This window comes from Zeugodacus cucurbitae, chromosome 5, assembly GCF_028554725.1.
Source record: "Zeugodacus cucurbitae isolate PBARC_wt_2022May chromosome 5, idZeuCucr1.2, whole genome shotgun sequence".
NCBI lineage: Eukaryota > Metazoa > Arthropoda > Insecta > Diptera > Tephritidae > Zeugodacus > Zeugodacus cucurbitae.
In genome coordinates this window covers 35526429-35551280 of record NC_071670.1, presented here as the reverse complement: position 1 = coordinate 35551280, position 24852 = coordinate 35526429, and the positions used below count along the sequence as shown (strand labels likewise).

The 24852-nt window shown below is 36.0% G+C and overlaps 1 protein-coding gene across 2 annotated transcripts in view; it reads right to left on the bottom strand.

Annotated features, from left to right (window-relative positions):
- The window catches only part of LOC105215500 (uncharacterized), a 465848-nt gene that overhangs the window by 274424 nt on the left and 166572 nt on the right, over positions 1 to 24852 (bottom strand). For both annotated transcript variants that reach the window (XM_054230743.1, XM_054230744.1), the window contains one exon: positions 13523 to 13576. The gene's annotated coding sequence lies outside the window, so the exon portion shown is untranslated. The remainder of the gene's footprint in view (positions 1 to 13522; positions 13577 to 24852) is intronic.

Genomic DNA, 24852 nt, shown 5'->3' with positions numbered 1-24852 from the left:
ACTTACTTATATTTTTGGTAAAAAATTTCTTAGAAGCACTGAGATCCTCATGTTCGATGCATGGGGCCTTGAAAACCTTTGGCCCAACTTCGACGATTCTTAGAAGGGCGATGCCGCACTAATTTGTATCAGTATTTGTTCCGATATCTACACTAGTGCTTATTTTATATATTGTAAAGTAAACGATTCAGATCGACTTCAAAGCTCTTTTTAATTTTTTAGTTAAATATCTGATTATAATGTCTTATTAAAAATCCGTATGTATATGTAAAGAAGTGGGCGGGTGTGAATTAACCGCGCCTAATCACTCAAGATATTAACATAAATAGTTATTACAGTAAAATGAAAAAGTTTAAAACCGAAAATAATAAAATTATTATAACTTGTCCCGATCGTTCCTGTGGGAGCTATAGAATATAGTCGCACGATGTGGCTAATTTGTTTATAATATATTTAGAATATTTTTCTAGATTTTTGGTGAAAGTTTCTTAGCGATATCTCAACGGAAAGTATTTATGGCCGCGGCTTCATTCCAGCGGAATCACTGTGCAATGTGTCGTAAGCCGTTTTGTTACTCCATAATTTGAAGAACAGTTGAAGTTAGAAAACCAATATTTAGCTCTATTAATACATAGCAAGACCAACTCTTCAAACATTTTCAATTTTTTTCATATACTATCCCGACAATAGACTCAAAAATTAGATAGTACGTAAAGCATAGCATAGTTACACTTCTTTTATTGAGTCTATGGTTGCATATAGGATAAAAATCATTGAACTTAGAGAAAAACGAAGAATAAGACTATTTCACCAATCAACCAATGTGGAATCTCGGGAGAAACAAGTTCAGATCAGTTGAAAGAGATAGTTCAGTCTTCAAGATAACGAAGTCCATCAAAGTTGATGAGAGAACCTGATCAGTAAAGATAGTTAAAAACCTATTATAAAGATCCACACAATCAATTTTGCTTTTAGATGAATAACTTACTGGACTATCGTAATTACCATCTCGCCGGTTTGAGAAAAGTTCTTAAATCAATATGGTGCTATTTTCAACCAGCTGTAAATTTTTTAATATGTAAATGTAAATATGCTTTTCATGTAAATCCATATGTTTTATTGAAGCAAATAAATGAATCAATTTTTTAAGTTTAAAAATGCATTTAATATTATAAATACAGATAATTTATGTATATATTTGGAAAAGTAAATTATTCGAAAAAGTAAATTACCCAAAATACCAATCGATTTACTTTTCGAGAGTATACTGTATTTAAACATTATTATTATTATACTTAGTGTTAAAACGAAAATTTCAAAAATAAACCAAAATTTCTTTAATAAAGTGAAATAATTTAAAATTTAACAAAAATTTATGTCTACCCTAAAATAATATATTCATTTATGTGCAGAATTTTTATTTGAACTATGGTCATAAATTACACACCCACACACATATACGCATAATACGAATAATATATGAACATATGATGAAATCAATAGAAACAACATGAAATGGCCAAAGGCATCTATAGAAACGCAGGCATATAGATACATACATAAATACACTTAAACAAATATATGAAAGCAAACTGCGACGAGCAAATATTAACAGACACAGCGATCTGGCCACACTTACTATGAAACAGGAAATGAGCAGAAGAAGTGGTTTTCGCCAAGTGAATATGTGTAGCAACTGCGCAGCATGTGAAGAAAGCAGCATTAGAAGAATGTACGAAATTTTACGACGTTCTATAAATACCGTAAAGACAAGACGACAATCAGTTAGACGCACACAAGAACTCAACACAGAACTATTTAGATATAGCGAGGCATGTGTGTGTGTACATCGTCCAATCAAGTAAGTAGACAACAAAATGTAATAAAAAGTAAGTAGATGATATGAAGTGCGAGTAAAATGTCGCACACACGAAGAATTGGCCAACAAGTACAGGGGGGAGTGAAGTTCAACGTGGAAGAAAGTAAATTTTCGCGTAAATGAAATGAAATGAAGCGTAATGATGTGGAATGTGCGCTGAGTCTATGGAAGACAACGCGCACAATAAAACAAAAAGTTTAGTAAATTAAATGGCAAATGTGAATTCTGTAGACATTTGGTGTAGGAATCGCAGAACTATGTATGTGTGAGTGGTTATTTGAGTATATAGATACTTTTTACCCAAATGCTTGGCAGCTTTAAAGTTAAAAGTTGTGGGCTGCAAATATGAATCTAAATATTTTTTAAGTATTTCAAATATATTTCGATTTTTTAAATAACAAATCTGCTGATTATCCTACCAGTATTTTTATATCGATGAAGCCAGAGTAAAAAATATCTAAGAGCTAGAGAGAAAGGAGAAGAGACAAGGAGTTATATAGCCCTGTCGCTCTTCCTCTCTCTAAATCTGTCGTTACATCTATACATCTATCTCTCTTTTTCTCTAACTATATCTGTCACGATCTTTTCCACTCTCTTTTATCTGTTGCTCTATCTCTCCTCTATCTGTCTATTGCTCTCCCTTCATATTTATACTGCAGTCTCTCTCTGTCTCTCTATTTATAATATCTATATAACTATGCATCTCTTCCTCGCTCTATCACTACACCTCTGTCTCTTTCTCTCTTTCGTTCAATCTCGGTTACTAGCTTTCTATTTAAATGTAAGTTCTCTCACTTCAAAAATGACATAACAAATATTAAAATCTAGCTATAGCATATAGTACTAGTCTTCATCGTAAAAGTGTCTATAATTATATTCAATATTCAGTATATACTGTAAAAGTAATTCCAAACAAAACTAAAATGGCTTTCTTTGATCTACTGTTCCCTTAAAAGGTGTTTTCTCTTTCAATATTTTCACACTCGTGTTCTGACTGAAGAAAAACTCTACGATCGGAAAATTCAATCTGTACTTTGTCAGTTTAAACCATTCAGTAGTATGGTGGACCCAGAAAAAACTTAGCAACATATTTAAGCATAATACGATACGTCCGGCGATATGGCAGTCTCCGATTCAATATTATATTCAGAATCATATATGTAAGATTTTGATGAATGAAGGAGTATTATATTGGTCCAGACAGTCCCGACACGTATTTTCCTCTATGAAGACATGAAGAAACATGCATATATAAGAGGCATCTATTATAAACAAGAGAGAGTTATGATTATTTATTTTTCAAAACACCTTCAAATAATGTCTAACCCCTCAATAATTCTATTTGTATTTTGAGAACTCATCTGCATCGCACGCAGCCTCACAGGTATGCAATATAAAAATACTCATGCCTCCCCCTGAAGCTACTCTGACTTGTGCAGATTTTGGCTTCATTGTTGCGCCTGCAGCTGCCCACGGTATGTACCAAAAGCGACAGCTGTGGAGCCACAATAACGACCGATTCAAAGCAGACACCGGGGGCGCACGAGCTAGTATATAAGTATGTATGCCACAGTTGTGCTCGTGTAGACGGCTGCTTGAGCGGTGTAGGCGTTTGGAATGCGCGACAGCGTCTGTGGTGGCGACGACGATGGCAATTACATAAATTGTGGTTGCGCTGCAGGCAGTCACGTCATTAAAATTGCGGTGCACTGCGATAGACTGGCAAGTATGCGCCAGCATGGAGGAGTACACATGTGACTACATGATCTGCAGCACATTGTAGGGGAGATATTGAAGAGAAGCGCAGACTAGTATGATTCCCTCACAAGAGTGAGTAGAATTGTACTAGATAAAGGTGTAAAACGTAGTATGTACAGTATAAATTATGAAAATATCAGAGCTGATATCTTAAAAATCCCGTTTGTGACACCCGGGTTATCCGGGTGACCTTATTGTAATTATCATTAATTTAGATGAATAAGAGGGTTTTTAGAAAAGAGTGCCAAAGCTACCAGAAATAATACAAGATACGATCAGCAGATGGAAAAAAGATTGTAAAATATCATTGACTCAGCGGTAAAGATTGATGATTCCGGTGCAGTGAAAAGTATATTTTCCAGAAATTATGAAATTAAAACAGTTCCAGTTGTTAAAAACAGTTTATTTTTCCATCGGGTGGGCAACAGAGAGCCAAGACTAGTTCAAGTCTACATAGACTTACAGTAAATAGAGAGAGCGAGAACGGCAAACTGTCAAAGTCATTCCAACTAGCGGCTATGCTCTATCTCAACGCTGCTGGCATTCACTCCTTGCAATACATAACACACTTGTAAAAGAATAAACAAGCTTAACGCCAACTCTTACTTATGCTTTGGCTAGCTTCCAGCAGCAGTACCGCAACAACAGGCTCGAAAGAAGACGTGAGCCGCTTGAAGAGCTCGCTAAATAACGTCGGCTGCACGTGAGGGCGTTGCAAGTTTGACGAGCGCGCTTTGATGGTAACGGCACAGCTGACTTACGCTACTCTTATTAGATTAAATACATTTTTTATCAATGCCGCTTGGCAGCGCCTAAGAAGTATCGATTGAAATGAATGCGCGCGCAAAGGGTACACAACGAAGCGAGACGCATCGAGCAAAGTAGTATAGTGAAAATTATTTATTTAAGTACAATTGCAAGGATTCGCAGCGCAACGCGAATGCAACCCTACACACAATCTGGCCCCAAGCAGAAGCAGCAAAGTGTATGAAGGGAGTCTCCCTCGCCCTTCTTCTTGGCAACTGCGGCGGAATGCAATTTGAAATTTTCTTCGCAAACACTCTAAAGCTGGTGACTTTGAAAAGGCTAGTGTTGTTGTTGTTATTACCAATGTTATTGTTGTCTCAACATTCGCACGCTCAGTCGTAAATATTATTCGACTTTCAAAGCCAAATCTTTGCAGGAATTTACGCGCACTGCAATTTCGTATTGTGTCGTTCCTTCTAAAGAGGTTTAGTTAGAGCTGCAATTTCATAGTCGCGAGCATACATATGTATGTATATGCAAGGTGGTTATTGTAATCGATACTGGCGCTTTGTTGTTGCAGATGTGTTTATATATATGCAATAAATTCAATAGAATTAAATAAAGAGTTTCAAGCTTATTAAACATTTTGTTTTCTTTAAGCAAATTGTATTTTCAAGCGTATTCTCACTTGAAAACTAGGATATATCTAAATAAGTTATAGGGAATTTAAAATGTATTTAAAAATCGCTTCGTAAAATTTTCTTATAACGATTTTTATTTAAAAGAGGAAACAAATCCCAAATAATCTCTAGTTCGAAGTTGAATGATTTTTTGGTTTATTAATCGATCACTGGATTCCCAAAGAACCCGAATTGGTGTCGGAATAATTTTGAAATAGTTCGAAACGATGTTGAGCCTATGTAATACTATACTGTTACATTCAATGCGACCAATTAATCAACGAATCAAATATATACCAACTATCTAAGAACCATAAAATATTCATACTTAAAAAAGTTGAATCAAACGATAGAAAATAAAATTCTTTACTTACAGTTTTATTGTCGTTCTAGAGTATTTAACTTACTTAAATGAATGCTCCACCATCTTGCAAGATAGTGTGGGCTAATTTTACAATATATTTTCTCAGACGAGGTCTAATTTCACAGTAATAGGCATCTAGTAAAGTAGCAAAAATCGGCTTTTACAATTTCCTACGGTATATGAAGATGTTACAGCAATTTTTGAATACACACTGAGGCTATATCATACCTTCAACGATTCATTTAGTGCAGGAGTGGTGAATAGAGTTATAGATATATAGCATATCAGACTCAGACCTTTAATTTTTATAAAACTTGTTTACATTGAGTTTATTTTGAGAGATTAGAGCAATATTCTGTTCGAACAATGAGTTAACAAAAAGATTAATTTAATGTCATCATTGTTAAGCTTGTTTAATTCATATTACAAGTTTACTAATATCGATCTTCATAATAATCTCAGTTCACCACCATACAGTATAAAAATATATTTTGGGAGCTAGATAAAAATACTTGGTTTGAAGATTGATCATTATAAGGCTCGAGTTCCAAGAGAAAGAAGTTTTTTAGTTGTTTACACCTTATATAATATTATCAATATTTTAGCTAATTGTTAAAAAATCAAGCAACTTCTAGATACATTTCCTATATGCTCACTTTACTTTATATAGTCAGTAAAGAACTCTCTCAGGAACAAAAATAATCATTTTCTACCCTAGGGATATTCAAATATTTAAAAGTAGATGTGAGGATGGTTATAAAATCATATAATTGCCTTTTGAGGTATAAAAAACAGGTTTTGAGTAATATTTATGGGTCTCTACATATTTATTGAGTATTAAACCTAAAATCCACATCAACAGAGTTGAGCAGACGAAAGTCGCGTTAACTGTATATATAAAGGTAAGTTATGTTCCGAAGGTAATTAATATAATATCTGTAAAATTAAGTAAAATAGTTACACACTCAAATAGTATAGAACATAATGCCATATATACCATAATACTATATAGCCCCCAAAGTGACAGCTCATATTCGTATATGCACTGTCAATTTCCGAAATTTCTGCACTAAACTACGCCCCACCACATTAATATGAAATCTAAACGCGCACACACACACACTTATGAATTCCGAAATAAATTGTCAAACCGCCGGTAACTAATTTACCTGAGTTTGAAGGCTCATTTAATTATTATAGGTCACTCATACGCCATGCACACCCAATGCGGAGGAATTTCCTTTAGTTAGCAAATAGCTTCTTGGCGCTCACAGCAACTGCCTCATCATATATGTATGTGTGTAGAGGTAAAGGACTGCATGCATAGTCGACGAAAAGGAAGCACGGCTTCTTGCGTCTTGTAAAACATTTTGCACTTGAATTTGTATGTCGTTAATTGCCTTTCCAGCTACACCAACACCTACACACACACAGACACAGACACAAATGTGCGAATTTGAGAATATGAGCACAGCGTCGTAACCTACTTTATGAACTGCAACGCGCAGCGTGATTTATCGATTTACACAGTGGCATAGTTAGCGCATAAAAACTTAAATGGGTGTGCGCCAGAAATAGTAAAACCTAAGAATCTAGTTAGTCAAGGCACTTAAATGCGCGTGGCACGTAGCTTGTAAAGCGTTAAAGTCATTTTACGGCAATTAAGTGGCTAGGTTACTGTCTTGGCAAGTGCCCTGGTCTTAAATTTGGAATTTTAACACTTTAATGAGTGTCATTGAATTCATTTTTGGCGGGGTTAAGCATTTTATGAAGAGTTAATTCCACATAATAGCATGTCATATGTTGATTCGGTGCAATGAGTTCTCACTCATTTTATAGCGATATAGATATATACAACACACTTCGAAATAATCGTCGTTCATCATTTAGTCGGCAAATGCATATTTATTTGCTGTCCGTTTAAATATTTAAATGTTCCATATATTGACCAAAATTAGTGAAAAAAGATTATTTCGAAATTACATATCAACGGAGTATTAACAATGAAACAATTGTATTAACGTGGCTACTCGTAAGCTTTACGGCTGATATAGTAGAAATAAATTGAAGGCGTTGGCAATTGCCGAGCTGGACCTTTTACAAAATCTCATAATGATATGAACCTTTTAGCAGTCTTCTGGAGAAGATTTTGGTAACTACGATCTTTTTCAATGTTAACTGACTTAAGAGCTTATTTCTCTCCTAACATCACCATTGAAAGATACTATTTCGACAATTAAGATTCTACTGGCTTCTGTGTCGCTCTATTTAAATTTAGAATCATCGAAAACCTCCATTCCAACTAGAATCCCTAACTCAGATAAGTCTAGCAGATATATTATGAAAATATTAAAGGTAAGCACTGATTTGGTCTGAATGGTATGACAATATATGTCAGGTCTATAATTTAGGTCTATAGTTTACGAATCACTAAAGTTAACGTGAAATGAGTTCAAAGTTTTACTGACATTAAAAGCAGTTAAATGGTTTAATTATGTATAAAAGGAAGAAAAATAATGAAATCTTGTTCTGAAAGTTCACTGTCATGGATGGACTAACGATATGACTTCAAAATAAATATGCGTTATGACATTATCGACATTAGAAAGTAAAACGGTTCGGTATCTAAAGTCAAGTCAGTTTGTCAGATGAAGCTGTAATTTCACAACGTTATTTTATATGTATGTCACATTGGAAGCTTAATGTTATGCAAGTAACCGTTTGAATATTGAGGCTTTTTAGATGAAGAACGAGTAAATAGTTTATATATAGCATGTATTACAAATTATGGAAATATTAAATCTTTCAAACAAATGGATATTAATTCACTGAATCACTCCTACATGATTAAAATACATTATTATTTCCAAATAGGTAAATTAGTTGAGGCGATTAAGAGTTTAATTAATTCATCGCAATTGACTCAATTTAGATAAATTTAGATAATAGAATTAGGGTTCGACAGCTATCTGAAGTAATCTTGAACCGATAAGTGATTTCCATACCATACCATACATCAGAGCTTGTGACTGATATCTGAAGGAAAATAGTATATGAAAGAAGAAGGAGCCATTGATTTTCACATCAATTCAACTAAAAATCATACAGATACATAGATATTTATACTCTCGCAACAAAGTTGCTAGAGAGAGTAAGTCCAAAAACTAAACGAGTTAGATATTTAGCTATGAAGGGGTATATTTGGATGTAATTTTTTTTTTGGAAAGACGGCGTGGTCCCTCCCCCTATTAAGTTTTTAGTACATATCTCGTAAACTACTAAAGCTATATCAAGGAAAATTTCTAGAGTCACTTTTTTTAGGTACTACCTTATACATTCCAAAAGTGGAACAAAATCGGATTATAACCACGCCCACATCCCATACAAAGGCTTTTTTGAAAACTACTAAAAATGCTTTAATTTAGTAAGGAAAACCACCAGAAACCTTAAATTTCATTATAAAAATGGTAGAGAAGAGCTACACTCAAAATGGTATACAAATTTAAATGTTTCCGCCCACTTATGGCGGAAGTCTTCCTAACTTCCCAATGTTATGTTATAAAGATAGTCCAAATCGATTCCCAACCACGCCTACTTTCCATATACAGAACTTTGAAGTCGTTCTGAATCGTTTACTGTACAATATATAAAGTAAGCAGTAGTGAAGATAGCGGAACAGAATTTTGCACAAATTCTGCATTTATAGCGTTACATCGCCCTAAATCTAAAAATCGGCGAAATCGGACCATAAGTTTTTAAGGCCTCATATATCGAACATGTGGACCTCAGAGCTTCGAATTAATTGTCTACCGAAAATGTAAGTAAGTGTCTTAGATAATTTGAATAAATTCAGAGCAAATATTTTTTTTCTAATAATATGTCTCCGTGCAAAGAGTGAAATCGGGTCATAACTTTCCCTAGCTTCCATATACCTATTATAATATTAGGATTTTCAAACTTTCAATGAGCTTTATGTGCCGAATATGTGAGTGAAATTGTGTGTTATACTAATAAATTTAATAAAATGAATTAGTCTCTTAGTCCTTCATTACTTGTTTTATTTTATTTTTTTATTTATAATTGCGTAGAAAAACTTTTTGAAGGTTAGTTATTACGGCACCAGTTTTCAAAAATTATAGTTTCAGTTTTTCCAGTTTTTAACTCATTTTTTTTAATAATAAAATTACGAATTAATTTTCTCCGCTTTTATTAAACTCTCTATCTCTTCACAGAATTGCATAGGGACAGAAATACTGGTATATATCATAAATTGATGGTCTATTTATTATTAGTGGATGGCACTATATGATAAATTGATAACAATTAGGTTTGTGTAATTAAAACACATTCCAGTCCATTTAGAAGTTTGAATAATGTCTTGGTTACTTGTTATTTCGTTTGTAATAACGTTTCTCCTTCCTTAATAAGAGTTCTTATATGCAAAATAACTGTACGATAACAGTAAAATAAATCAGCGAACAGTAAGAGTTAAAATGCAAAAAATGTAGTAATTGTTCAATTAGAAGTCGCATTATTATTCAAGAAATTATTTATTCGGTTTTTCTGCGGATCAACGATCCGAATTCAAAACGTTCCATAAAGCTTAAAGTTTCTTTGGTATAAAATACCTCACAGATATTTATTAAAAGCATAAATTGCCTCTAAGCTGCTCAAATTGAGCTTAGCCACGTGATGTCGAAACCATTTTAATAATCGCGGTGCATTTTAAATTGTGCAGGTGTCTATTTGCATAAACAAAAACATATAAATTTCGTATAATATGCATTTGTGGCGCTTTCATAAGCTTTAAACGGCATCGCGCCTTCGCATTTTCGCATTTGCCTGGTATGTGTGTGTGTGGTGAGCACGAAATCGCAATAATATTGACTATCATCGACTATTTAACTGTCAATCGCTGTTGCAGACATGTCGAAACTACAAGCTGGATATTGCATGCATTTTCCCCAACTATTTTATTCGCCGTTATTATTATTTTTTTATCCATACTAAACTTCAGCGCTGAGCACATAGCATTCACAGCGCATATTTCCCGATAAACGCACAAGCATTTGCATGCAGAACCCGACATGCCGCAGCGCTGAGGGCCGGGGGCTGGAGGCTGGTGGATACGTGCCGACAACAAGGAATAGAAAATATTTTGAATAGTTGGTGCATTTCATGGCAGCTATGAGCATGATAATGGTATGCCGGCAATATAGTTTCGCCAGGCACTAAGTGCACATGGATGGGAGCTGGAGCTTGTGCCGGGGGTTGGGCGCTCACAAGAATGCGCTCAAATGCAGCAGAAATGGCTGCGAGTTGCACACACATGTGATTATCCGCCCGCGTATTAGTTTACAGATTGGCAGATTGCGCTCCATTCGCAGTCATGCGCTTATTTAGGGGTAAACAACCGACAAGCCGGCAATATGTGGATGCCGCACAAGCGAAAAAAAATTGCATCACTGTGGCGCATAAGTGCGCGGCGTAGGCTATGGATCCTCCAGTAATGGAGACAGTTGGATAGATAGCGAGACAGCCGCACACAAGCGGACGCGAGTTCCGAGTTGTAAGCTTTCGAACAATTTTGTATTGAACTATGTTTCGTAGTTTTGTTGTTGTTGTTCTTGTCATGGCTTACATGTCGCATTGCAGACGCGTTGTATGCATCACGTGACAATATCACGTCCGTGGTAAAAGAAGCATGCAAGTGTATGCTCGTACTCGCTTATGTGAAAAGAAATTGTAGGTTTCATACAGTCTGTTTGGCGCGTTTTAGAAAGCTTTATGTTTAGACATAACAACAACACCCGGACTGATTGAATTCAGTTGGTAGCGTAACACTGCCCTGAAGAGGTAGTATTGAGTCTAATGACCACTAATTATGCAAATTTTGAGAAATATTGTCTGAATCGACAATCAATCATTTGGTCTGTCTGTGGATCTTTTTTGATAGCAGATCGCACAGAAGTTTAGTAATAAGACAAGAAGACTTCCAATAAAGACAAATCAGAGAAATTAAGCATTTTTATTGCTTTAAGGCTCAGTTTTTCTACTGAAACAATTTTCAAGATATCTGCTGATAGTTGGACCTTTCCTATTCACTAAGAGAGGTTGTACATATACAGTTTCAAATGCAACAGTTGTGCTTGAAAGTTGAAGGATATCCTATATGATGTATCGTAGCTGTTTTTGAGATCTAGTGCGCCCGGCCACTATTCGCCTAGGCAGTTCGGTCAACATCCTACCTACGATACTTAAAAAATATAGTTAACATATAGTTAATATAGATGCAGTAGATGTAACTCCTTAACGACTAAGATCTAAAAGTTAAAAACTAAGTTCTACAATCGTGTTTCTTCCTACTCAGACTCAGATAGGGTCTATTGTACAATTTGTCAGTTATTTCTATGAGAGGAGGTCCTAAAGCCTGGAAAAATGCATGAGAATAAAAATATTAGAGACAACACAGACATTCTCAAAGCATATACTCTCACAACAATCGAGACTAACTGACCGTAATACAACCGTACTGACAACTTTAACTTACGAGTATTAATATCATATGAAATCGCACCCGCTGTGCTTAGCTTTAGAAAATACCAACTTATCGGATCCCATAAGGGTCAATATGAATTTTACTATTTGTATCGAGGATCACAAATTACAAGTGGTTTAAATATTAAGATCAGAGTCTGAGTACCATGACGTTAGGGATAGGATTTATTTCTTTATTTTGTAGAGGATGTCTTCAGTAGCAGTATGATTGGAAGAAGAAGAGAATCAAAATTTTCAACCACCTATAGTCTAACTAGGTATGATAAATTGAGGTTTAATTGTAATTTAATAGGAATAGAAAGGAAATTTTCCTTACTGCGGTTTCGAAAACATATCAGCAATCCTGCTATTCGAATACTTAAAAGGTTGGAGGTAAGCTCAACTCAGATCTAGCTGTTCTAAAATCCGTTTGGATAAGTAATCAGCAACTCACCAGTGAAGGCATATCTAGGCTGTAATTTTTAAGGAAAAAGTGGTAAAAACGAATGTATATTTGAATTCCAATTCCAATTCCAATAATTTCTAGGAACAAGTAAAGCTTTTGCTAAGCTCAAAAAAGTTTAAAATTTTCAGAATCATTTACCAGTTTCCACGCACTCAAAGCTAAGTACTACATATAACGAATTCTCCGCGTTTAGTGATCTCGTTTAGCTCTTGCCTTTTATACACCTAAACTGCATTAACCGGCTTCACTGCCTCTTGACGCGGTAATTAGTTACTTACCTACTTAGAAACTAGTAAAACTTTACAGATATAAAATTTCGAAAAGTGAAAACTGTTCTCGAGAAAGTTTCAGACTTTCTACTGTCAACCAAAGCAGAGCAGACCGACTGCTTAACGGAAGATATGCGAAGTTAACAAGTCAAATGCGCAAAGCAAGAAAGGTAATTTGCCAAACACAGTAGTATTAGCCTTGTGAGAAAAGTTGTGAAAAAAGCGAAGAGCATTACGCTTAGCACCACTTTTTGGAAAACTTTCTGCTGTAAGGCAAACTAACTACCCGAACGGGTTGATGCTTGACTTGAAACGCATCCGGCGCACGCACTCACAGACAGACAAGCGACGCTTTACTCGAGCGACTGACTAATGACAGTCAAAGCAATTGCAGCGCTTCTCCGCAACCCGCTGGCCACGCATTTACGCAAATTGCGTTAAATTTATAGGCGAAACTTTTGAAGCGAAAATAAAATCCGAAAACTAACTTCGAAAATTTCGGCGCAGAGTGTGTTAAGATTCTGAAATGTCTAAATGCGCGCAGCGAAAATGGTCAAATCACGGCTGAGTAGCGCATTGACCCCATTGGGCTCCCACTTACACTACCCCCACCCTTGCCACTTCTCCTAATCACTCACTCACCGCCTCGAGTTGCGTTAACGTCTGGCATATTGTGCGGCAAATTGGCCGCTTCGACGCAAAACTTTGTCCATCCGAAAAAGTAGATAATCTCAAAGACGCGCGTTTCAATTGCTTGCGCGAATGGCTGAAATAGGCGCGCGGCAGAAATTCAAATAAACGAGGCATCAAATTAAAACTTACCCGTGTAAAGGACGCTTTAAGTTTGTTGAGACGCGCGAAGTTGCACCTTTTTACCTGCAAGTAATTGGAGACCGGTGAGAAAAGGGACATAAGTAATTAAATTTTCAATTTTGTTTTCTTTTATACCGTTATCTAAGCGGTAAAATACTTTTGCAATTTATGATAAAGTAAAATGAGGCAAAATAAGTGTTACATTTATCGCTGAAATTGGAATCAGTTTGGGTTTAAAAACTAACAGAAGGTGTTAAATTCCATTTATCGATAAACAAAGGTAAGCAGAAATTGTAATGTACAACGCTCTTAATATCATTTTATATATTTTTTAGATATAAACCAAGTTCTGTGCTTGCGCAGCACAATTACTAAGCAAGCAAATCAATTTTCGCATATTTGACCCTTTTTGTTGTCGCTCAAAATGCAGACAGCAGGCCGACGTCTGGCGCTCATATGGCCGATTGATCGCAAGCACTTGCCTGAAAGGTGTTTGCTCGCTTTGAAAGCGATAGACGATGCATAAATTTCGGTTCTTGATTTGCAAAGTTGATAGTTTTTTATTTACTCAATCAATGATGAATAAAAGCTGGGTAAATATAAGCGTATTTATTTAGTATCAAATTTTGTGTATAATTTAAGCTATAAATACTTAAAAATGAAAAATAAAATTTGAAAATAAAAATTGCTATATTAATATGAAAAATATTCGGTTAAGGTGAATCGAGGTTTCACATTATTATCTATAATAGGAGACGTGGAGAAAGAGACAAGGATCAATGAGACTTGCGAATCGTAATGGTGTAAGAAAAGAATAAGGTTAGAGAAAAAGAGGCTGATCGTTTCAGCAATACCTGGTAAAATAGATCAGCCTTCTAAAAATTGGACAAAAAGCAGGATTAATTGATGATATGAAGAGTGAAGGTACATATATGACCAAATATCTAGAATACGTCATACAATCACTCAGATCGTCAAATTTTCCGATATTTCATCACATGAATTTGAGATACTTTCAAATAACGGGTGATTTTTTTGAGGTTAGGATTTTCATGCATTAGTATTTGACAGATCACGTGGGATTTCAGACATGGTGTCAAAGAGAAAGATGCTCAGTATGCTTTGACATTTCATCATGAATAGACTTACTAACGAGCAACGCTTGCAAATCATTGAATTTTATTACCAAAATCAGTGTTCGGTTCGAAATGTGTTTCCGCTTTTTTATCGACAAATTTTGTTCAGCGATGAGGCTCATTTCTGGTTGAATGGCTACGTAAATAAGCAAAATTGCCGCATTTGGGGTGAAGAGCAACCAGAAGCCGTTCAAGAACTGCCCATGCATCCCGAAAAATGCACTGTTTGGTGTGGTTTGTACGCTGGTGGAATCATTGGACCGTATTTTTTCAAAGATGCTGTTGGACGCAACGTTACGGTGAATGGCGATCGCTATCGTTCGATGCTAACAAACTTTTTGTTGCCAAAAATGGAAGAACTGAACTTGGTTGACATGTGGTTTCAACAAGATGGCGCTACATGCCACACAGCTCGCGATTCTATGGCCATTTTGAGGGAAAACTTCGGAGAACAATTCATCTCAAGAAATGGACCCGTAAGTTGGCCACCAAGATCATGCGATTTAACGCCTTTAGACTATTTTTTGTGGGGCTACGTCAAGTCTAAAGTCTACAGAAATAAGCCAGCAACTATTCCAGCTTTGGAAGACAACATTTTCGAAGAAATTCGGGCTATTCCGGCCGAAATGCTCGAAAAAGTTGCCCAAAATTGGACTTTCCGAATGGACCACCTAAGACGCAGCCGCGGTCAACATTTAAATGAAATTATCTTCAAAAAGTAAATGTCATGAACCAATCTAACGTTTCAAATAAAGAACCGATGAGATTTTGCAAATTTTATGCGTTTTTTTTTTTTAAAAAGTTATCAAGCTCTTAAAAAATCACCCTTTATCATAACTCATACGGCTACTTGGAAAGATATCGTTAGAATTACGGAGTTGTAAACAAAAAGTATCTGCTTACTTTGAGACCTAAGTGTCAGTACCGAAGAGGTTTGCGAAGATGGTAATTTTCAGGCAAACAGCATTGAGTTTAAAAGAAGTTGATAGACATTTTTAGACGCCGAATTGAAGTTAATAGCTGATTGATTCAATAATTGGAATTAATTGAGGTTGATTCAACACCCTTTTTATTGGTATACGAACGGAATCACTGACTAGACGAACTGAGTATCACTGCTTCCAAAAAACACATTTGAACCTACAAACCAGTGCCAATTTCTGTAATCTCTGTTGAGAACAGAAGGATCGTATCTTAGGAAACGTTTCTCAAAAGTTATCATTTGATCGAGGATATACTCTTTAATTATAAATGTAAATCAAACGCTAATCGTCACGTTTTCAGACGATGTAATGGAATTTACATTTTGGGTTAACACATCCACAAATTCTAGGAATACGCTCTTCAGTATCTTGAGCTTTCCTGACTATGTCTTGAGCTTTCCTGACTATGTCTTGAGACTAGTTTGTAATGTATTGTTATCATGATCTATAGAAGAAAAGAACTGTTTCGAAGTTAGTAATTCAAAATTCACAAATCTAATATCAATTGATTCAAAATGTAGATCCAGTTTTAACAAAGAACCATGCTCCAAAGGCTTCGGAAAAGCGGTTTAATGATCGATGTGGCATTCAATAAATAATCAAACGGACTTTAAAAAGAATATATCCGTTGACTCGGATTATAATACGAACATATTTTATATTCTTGGAAATTTCTTTTTTACAACTCTTATGGACTTGAACCTCACCAGCTAACTAAAGGCATTCAAAGTGGTGATATTTATTGTTTGAGCTGTTCAGTTAATGGTGAATCCATGTGTTGTCAAAAGACTATTCTCAAATCAAGGATCTGAATTATTTTTTAATTTAATGTAATGTAATAATCTTAAAAAACACAAATACAAGAATAATTTATAAATTTCTCCACAATTGAGGTGGCAACACCCTGCCATTTTTTAATGTAAAATCTACAATGTTATATTTAAAAGTGATAAGAAAATATTTTCGAAAGCATGCAGTCGTCCACATCAACGAAATACCGACTTTATTGTCGAAGTAAAAGCTCAAAAGTAAATTGCATTGTCCCCAACGCTGTAAACCCACACGGATCGCACCGAAATTCACACAGTTACCACGCAGACAGCAAAACACATACATATGTATGTATGTATGTATGTATATGTATATGTATATATTGTCCCTGCAGCAGCTATCGCATGTAAGCAGAATTCCAATCGAGGAAATTCAATTTGCCGCTTGAAACTGTCCGTCCATGCGTCAGTGCGCTTATCCAATAGATGCTGTAAAAGTAGGGAATCCCAGCGTATTGCCGCACGTATGTCGCCAATATTGTAATTGTTTTGAGGATATTTGTCGAAGAGCATTTTTGGGCTGCTTTACATGAGTGCCTTCCTTGGTGTGTATGTGTATGGGTGCGTGTGCGTGGCTGGCAGCCAAATTGAGTGGAGAAGCATAAGCCAAAAATTTTTCGTTTTCAAGTTATCACTGTATGTATGTATGTATATTTGCGAGTGTATGTGTGTGTGTGTGTGTGTGTGTATTAACGCTTAAGTATGGACACATTGAGGGGATTCATGCCTTATGCAGCATATAATTTACAAAACACAAGCACACATACACACATATATAATGGCAACACATGTAACAAATATTGCCGCAAGGTAAGGGAATTGGAGTTGAAAGCTGGTAACCTCGTCTGTGTGACATGTGCGCCTGCAGGCATTCAGACAGACGGTGAATGTACACTTATACGATTACTGACAGGAAGCAGCTCACACGTTTTGTTTGAAAACGAAAATTTTTCGGCGACAATCAAGTGGCTATAATAACAACAACAATAGCAACAACAATAAGGAGCATAACACATGGCATGCCACTGATGTGACGACACGAGTGGTTCGGGTGCGTTGGTTAGCATGTGTAGCCATTTACACACACACATAAGCATCGCCACTTGCATTTGCACATAAAGGCGACAACAAACGATATTCAAACTGTGTGACTTTTGCGTTTTTGTTGTCATTGATTTTTCGCCATTGATTGCATTATGTTGGTGCTGCCGGAGGGGTGACACACAAGGAGACGCACAAAAGTAAGATATATATGTATATGTGTGTATGTGTTTAAATGGGAACATATGTATGGATTCATACATATATCCAGAGGAGTGAAGCGTGTCAGAGTTGTGCGGTCATGTGCTCAACCACAGCGTATACGCACACACACAAACAATTCGCAGTGATTTTCTGAATACTTATGAATCAGGTGTTCCTTTGGGCGATTCCTGCCAAGAAATACTGGAACAAAAAGGGTCAAGGAAGTGACGCAAATAGCTCTTCCTCTTCGTAAATTATTGAAAGTTTAAGTAAGGAAATATAACAAGCTTAAAAATTATGAAATTTGACTTTAAATATAGCAAAGGAACAAATAATTATGATCATAGCTCACTATAAGACAGGTTTAGGCTTTACGATTCTCAAAACAGTTGAACGTAATACGAATAATAATGAAGATATTATTACAGGACCTCATACCTACATAAATAAGTCAAGATATTCATCGAATTCTGAGCTCTGAGCTCACTGTAAAATATTATTTAAGCTTTCAAGTTCCTATAACAGACCATCGAATTTGATTATAAGTCAACAACAAAATGTTTTTCTAAGTCAGTCAGTCTAGTCAACATCGGATATTCAAACATATTTTTAAATTATTTGAAAAAGCAAGGAAAGGTGAAAGACAAACGGGGTTCTGATCTAAGATGAGCTTGATTTTCGAACTAAAAATATAGGTGTTGAAATTCGTGGATTTCTCCTTTTGTTTTTCTAAATAATGCGTGTGTGTTAAAGGATCACAAAGAGGAGAGGCTTCCAAGAATGCTATATGAGATACCCATGAAGGAAGCTAGTCAGAAAAATTTATATATACTACGCTAAGTATTTAATTTCTAACAATTAAAAAATATCTACATACATAGATACCATATCTGAAAACATGAAAAGATAATGTCGTAAGCATTTCGGTTAGGGAGGTTTTATATAAAAAAGTAATTTCCAAATTCAATTTAATCTTCAATTCAACCAACTCACACCACGGTGCGGCTACTCGCCACAATAAACATGAACCACTCCCCATTTAAATGGATCAAATCAGAGTTCATTACATCAAACTCCTAAAAAAGTAGTGCTTATACCGCAAAATACAATAGATTGTTGCTTTTAGACATTCAATGGATGCCGTGACGTATGAGTAATGTGGCAGAACGAATTGGCATACATACTTGTATATCGGGTGGTATAGCAGGCCACTTTTGAATGAAGTCATACGGTAGAAATTTGGGTGCGAGCAGTTAAACCTCATGTCACAAACATACATTCGGAGAAACAAAAGCTGAAACACAGTGAAATGTTTGACGTTAAGGCAAAGTGAGCTGAGGCCGAAATTTGTGGTTGCCAACCACAAAATGTTGTGGTGAGGGGTGCTTGCAATTGGCACATGCTGTATATTGTATTTATTATGGTGTCAAAAATCTTTAAAGGCATTTACGGTGACAAATTATTTACTCGAGTTACTAAATTGTTTCCGCAAATTCTCTAAGGTGTATGGTATTTTGATACAGTATCATACCTAAACCTATGTGATAGTTTGTGCACAAAAATCGAAGAGTTTAGTTAATTATTTCGAAGGAATTTGAGTAATACCAAACAACTGACTGTTAGCATTCCAATTCCCTATATTCCAATCTCAAGCTGTAAGTTTACTTTCTATCTTGTATAAATATCGTAGCAAGGATTGGCGTGACGGTCAAGCTCTCTGGCAAGCTATGTAAGAAATGCCAATGACTAAATTGTGTTTATTAAGAGATTTACATCGAATGCCGCATTTCAACCGCCGGAAGAGCACAATTTGTAGTTAGTTGTAGATGTAGCAGAGCAAGGATGGGTTTGGGAGGAATAAAATCGGTACGGCCAAGAGGGCTAATCCACAATCCAATCCTAAACTTTATTAGGAGCCACTCAGTCTGGGGATAAAAAATAGGAGGCACAAATAATGCAGAAAATTATTGTAGATAATGCATTGATAGAAGCCTCATAATATCATGAGAATGCTTTAAAAATATATGTAAATATTTATCCTTAGAACAATTTTTTTGAATCTTTCCTTTTTTTTGAATTACCACTTACGTGAGAAGAGTTTCTCTGTCAAGTAGTAGCAGATAGCTCTTGCTATCAAAGATTAAATTTGCTTTTTCCACTATACAGCTAGCTTTCTAGACAAAACTAAATTCACAATATATATTTCATAACTGTGGAAAAAAGAGAGTTAAGACAGCTTTACTAAAGCCCTACTTTTAGCTTCTGCATTTTTAATACACACTATCAATTTATCAATTCGAAAACACTAGGCAACCAGTTCAATAAAGAACAAAAGAAAGCAGAAAGTTTGGCGCAGTGCTCCATAACAGAGCGAAGCACTTACTACACAGGAAATTTATTCATAAAGCATAAGCCGACACAAAAATATATATCCAGCTATATGTGAGTATGTATGAATATTTTCCATTTGCTTTGTGATTTTAAGCAACTTTTTTTTCACAATTTTATTTGAAAGTGCACACACTTACTCTCCACTCTACTGTGTGTGTGGGCAATAGAGATTTTGCACTCGAAGCAAAAGCACACACACTCTCATACGTAGATTTGCACTCGCCTCTGGTCAGTATTTCACCAAACCAGACAAACTCAATTTCAATTCATCGCATTGTCCACTGGCATCAATGGTCAAATGTGAGAGCCGAGTGGGTGCCCTCAGGCACTGAAGCCGACTCGACGGTTAAGTGCTGCGATATTACCCAGCACCAAGCACAAACACATACATACACTATCCGTAACATATTACTAGACAGGCAGATTCATATGCCTTCTATTATTCCATACTCGTGCAGTGTTGCCACATAACTGCATTTTTCTGCGCTCATGAAGTCGCTGCCAGTGTCTACCATCGTCCATAAACACATTTGTGCCGGGGACACAAAAAGCTTTGCCGTCCATTTGGCGTCCCACATACATTTACATAGTACATACGTACAAATATCAATTCGGCATCCATTGCAATCAAAGTGCAAAGTTTGGCTTCTCGAGTAACCACATTTTAATGATCATTTTTGTGCACCACACTCACAGTGTTATTGGTGGTTTTTAGATTGTGGATCAAATGTTGGCGAGTTCAAATACTTGGAAATGCTTTTTGGCTAATTAAAGAGTTGTAGTTTTTCAGTTCTTCTTCTTCTTAACTGGCGTAGACACCGCTTACGCGGTTATAGCCGAGTCTAAAACAGCGCGCCACGTATCCCTCCTTCTGGCAGTTTGGCGCCAATTGGTTATACCAAGCGAAGCCAGGTCCGTCTCCACTTGGTCCTTCCATCGAAGTGGAGGTCTCCCTCTTCCTCGGCTTCCACAAGCGGGTACTGCATCGAAAACTTTCAGAGCTGGAGCACTTTCATCCATTCGAACAACATGACCTAGCTAGCGTAACCGCTGTTTTTTTATTCGCTGGACTATGTCTATGTCGTCGAATAACACATACAGCTCATCGTTCCATCGTCTGCGGTATTCGCCGTTGCCAATGTTTAGAGGACCATAAATCTTGCGCAAAACCTCTTCTCGAAAACTCCTAGTGCCGTCTCATCGGATGTTGACATCGTCCACGCTTCTGCACCGTAAAGTAGGACGGGAATGATGAGAGACTTGTAGAGTTTGGTTTTTGTTCGTCGAGAGAGGACTTTATTTTTCAATTGCCTACTTAGTCCATAATAGCAACTGTTGGCAAGAGTGATTCTGCGTTGGATTTCCAGGCTGATATTGTTATTGCTGTTAATGCTGGTTCCCAGGTAGATGAAATTATCTACAACTTCAAAGTTATGATTGTCAACAGTGACATGGGAGCCAAGTCACGAATGCGCTGACTGTTTGTTTGACGACAGGAGATATTTCGTCTTGTCCTCGTTCACCACCAGACCCATACTCTTCGCTTCTTTATCCAGTCTGGAAAAAGCAGAACTAACGGCGCGGGTGTTGTTTCCAATGATATCGATATCATCGGCGTACGCCAGTAGCAGTACACTCTTATAGAAGATTGTACCTTGCACTATTTAGCTCTGCAGCTCGTATTATTTTCTCCAGCATCAGGTTAAAGAAATCACACGAGAGTGAGTCACCTTGTCTGAAACCTCGTCTGGTATTGAACGGCTCGGAGAGGTTCCATATATAGACCCTGAATAGCTAAAAACTCCTTATGTTATAGGCGGTTCTGATCTACTATATCCAAATCTTGATATTTCAGATATATTAAAGAGTAATATCGTAGCGTGAGCAACACCAAAAGCACCGTCAGGAGCGGGAAGGACGTCTCCGAGCCGTTCGATACTAAACGAGGTTTCAGACAAGGTGACTCATTATCATGTGACTGAACTGTGACTAATGCTGGAGAAAATAATACGAGCTGCAGAGCTAAATGTAGAAGGTACACTTTTTTATAAGACTATACAGCTGCTGGCTGTAATATTATATTTAACTAATTGATCGCACCAAAATACCATGAATCGCATCAGGTCTGCAATCCATGGAATTATGTGCATCCAGAATTACATATTTATCGTATATACATACATATATATGAAGTGCTTGCATACTACATTGTTGTTACTGGCGTCACAAAAGATGCGTTGGTCTTGTCGTAAATGTCGCCACCGGATACGTTGGTGCTCATGCTTTGGTGACTTCAGCAAAGTAAATGCAAAAACTTCTTCACTCTCTTCCGTCCGCACTCGGCGCTAGCGAACTTTTGCTTGATTTTTATTTGGCAGCAAATTTGTGTTGTAATAAAAATCGAACATGCAAGGCGGCCAATTGCCCGACATAAATTGAAACGTGCCACATTTACATACATAGCATAGCATAGCACCACATGGTTAATATATGCATGCTGCTGCTATGTATGTGTGTTCAAAAGAAAGTGTGCGCCCAGGCGACACCGTTGGAGACACGCAGACTTCAATGGATCGATGAGTGAAGTGAACGACATAAAATTCGTTTGCATTAAGCTGCATGTAAGCAAAAGTGAACATCGTCAAAAAACTGACAACATTTCTTCTGTCTTAAAATAATTGGAGTTTCTCTTTCCTTTATTTTCGCTGTGCGCCAAGCGGAGGTAATATTTTTAGTTGTTGGAATTACTGCGAAAAACTTCACACAAAAGTCGTAAAAATGTAAGGAAATTATGATAATTATAGTCTGCAGTTGTTGGAGTAACAACTTTTCACAATTTGTTGGTTCAAATGAAAAACAATGTCTTTGGCGCTTTTATACCTTCTTTCTAACAGAATTTTTGAACTCCTGGTCGGAAAAAATTTAAGGAAAAAGGCATAGAAATTAATATCGCATTTTTTTCGACTTTTCTATTTTCTCCTTGAAATAATGACAATAATCAAGATTATATACTCGTTCAATACGATTTCTAACTAAGAAAATATTTTCAATTCATTTAATAATTTTGATAGGGACGTTGAGAAACCTCGTTAATAGGTTGGGCAACTTTATGAATCGGTGCATTGTCTCGTTGAAAAATCCGTGGGAAAGGTCCGAAGAGATCTTTTAGATCAATAGTTCTATAAAAAGTTAAGATATCCCGTACCATTATAATGACGACTTAAACTCACTTCTTCTTTAAATGTTGAAAAAAGTAAAGACAGCGAGTCAAGTGTATGTAAAAATCCTTTTAGATCGGGTATTTCTTAACAGAGTTAAGTATTTAGAGTTGATGAAATTAGAAGAACCGATTTATTTTTTGTGGAAGTGGATTCTTGTCATTGAACAAAATTAACCTAAAACTATTTCTCTGTGTTAAATCAAATATGTAATTATATCTTCGTATCTAATCTTTTACATATTGGAGTAAGCGTAGCGAAACTGAAATCAGTTGTCGTCAACACTTAAAAAATGCTTGATATTTCCAACAGATTCATATACTAGGCTGAAGAAAACCCCTTAGAACAGAGTACATTAAAATTGAACTAACCAGAATTGATTTATAGTTTAGGTTTAGCAACTACAGTGTTCAAATTGTCTCATTTTAAAAGTAATGTATCATTCTAAAACCCTGATGGAGCTCAGAATCACTTTCACTCTTTGGCAGTTAAAGAAAATGTGTCGGTATGGTTTTATTTGAAATATGTAGAAATGTTGAGAATCGGAGCCATAACCGTTGAATTTAAGATTTTATTTATATATATATATATACCATTTGAACTGAAAAGTGAGAAATGAAGTCTACAAATAATTTGTAAATTTTACATATTTAAATATAATACATTCTGCACGAAACACTTAATTGGAATTTCTGGTAGTATCTGACGTTTTTATATCCATCTGAAAGAGTTTCACAAAAAACTTTTAATTAATCTATAGGCTATTTCTACTAGACAATTTATTCAAAGTATCAATAAATAATCACACACCATCCTTGAGATTGCTTCATTTCGCAAATGTACTTACACTATGCTCTACTAATTTCCACATCCTCATTATGTAACCAAAGCATTACACATACTAAATATTAAATTTAAACCGCTTAAGCAACATGTTAAGATATTAAACCGAGAGTTACTGTATGTGGCTTAGCCAAAATACCAAAATACCAGCGGTGGTCTTGTATACATACATACGAACAACCGATATATATTTGTATGTGCTTGCCTCGCTTAAGTACTTGTGCATTTGAATGGCAACTTAATTACTCATCAATACCGTTGAGCCGGACACAATAGCCATTCAATAGCCATTCATAGTGATGAGCTGCGCCATACAATAATGCAGATACAAAGTAACTCTCTTGTTTCTCCAATCAGGGCATGTATTGTTTATCTGTCATTTAACAAGTGAGATTAAAGACAGAAACTAAGAATATTGATAATACGGTGAAATGTTGGAGTTTCAGCAACTAAGTAGTGTTGAAAACAAGGTAGTGAAGCGTTAGGTGTCTATGTAAAACAATGTCATAGTTATAGTTGTAATGTCTCGTGAGGCTATTAGGAACATATTTACATATCCCTGAACACTATATTGCGCAATTTTAATCGAAACTAGCTTCTAATCCATCTTACTACCCAAATAAGTTTGGACTCCAGATCAATATGAATATACTAGATTCTCTTGCTCTTTAACTTCTTCACCAATATTTCCGG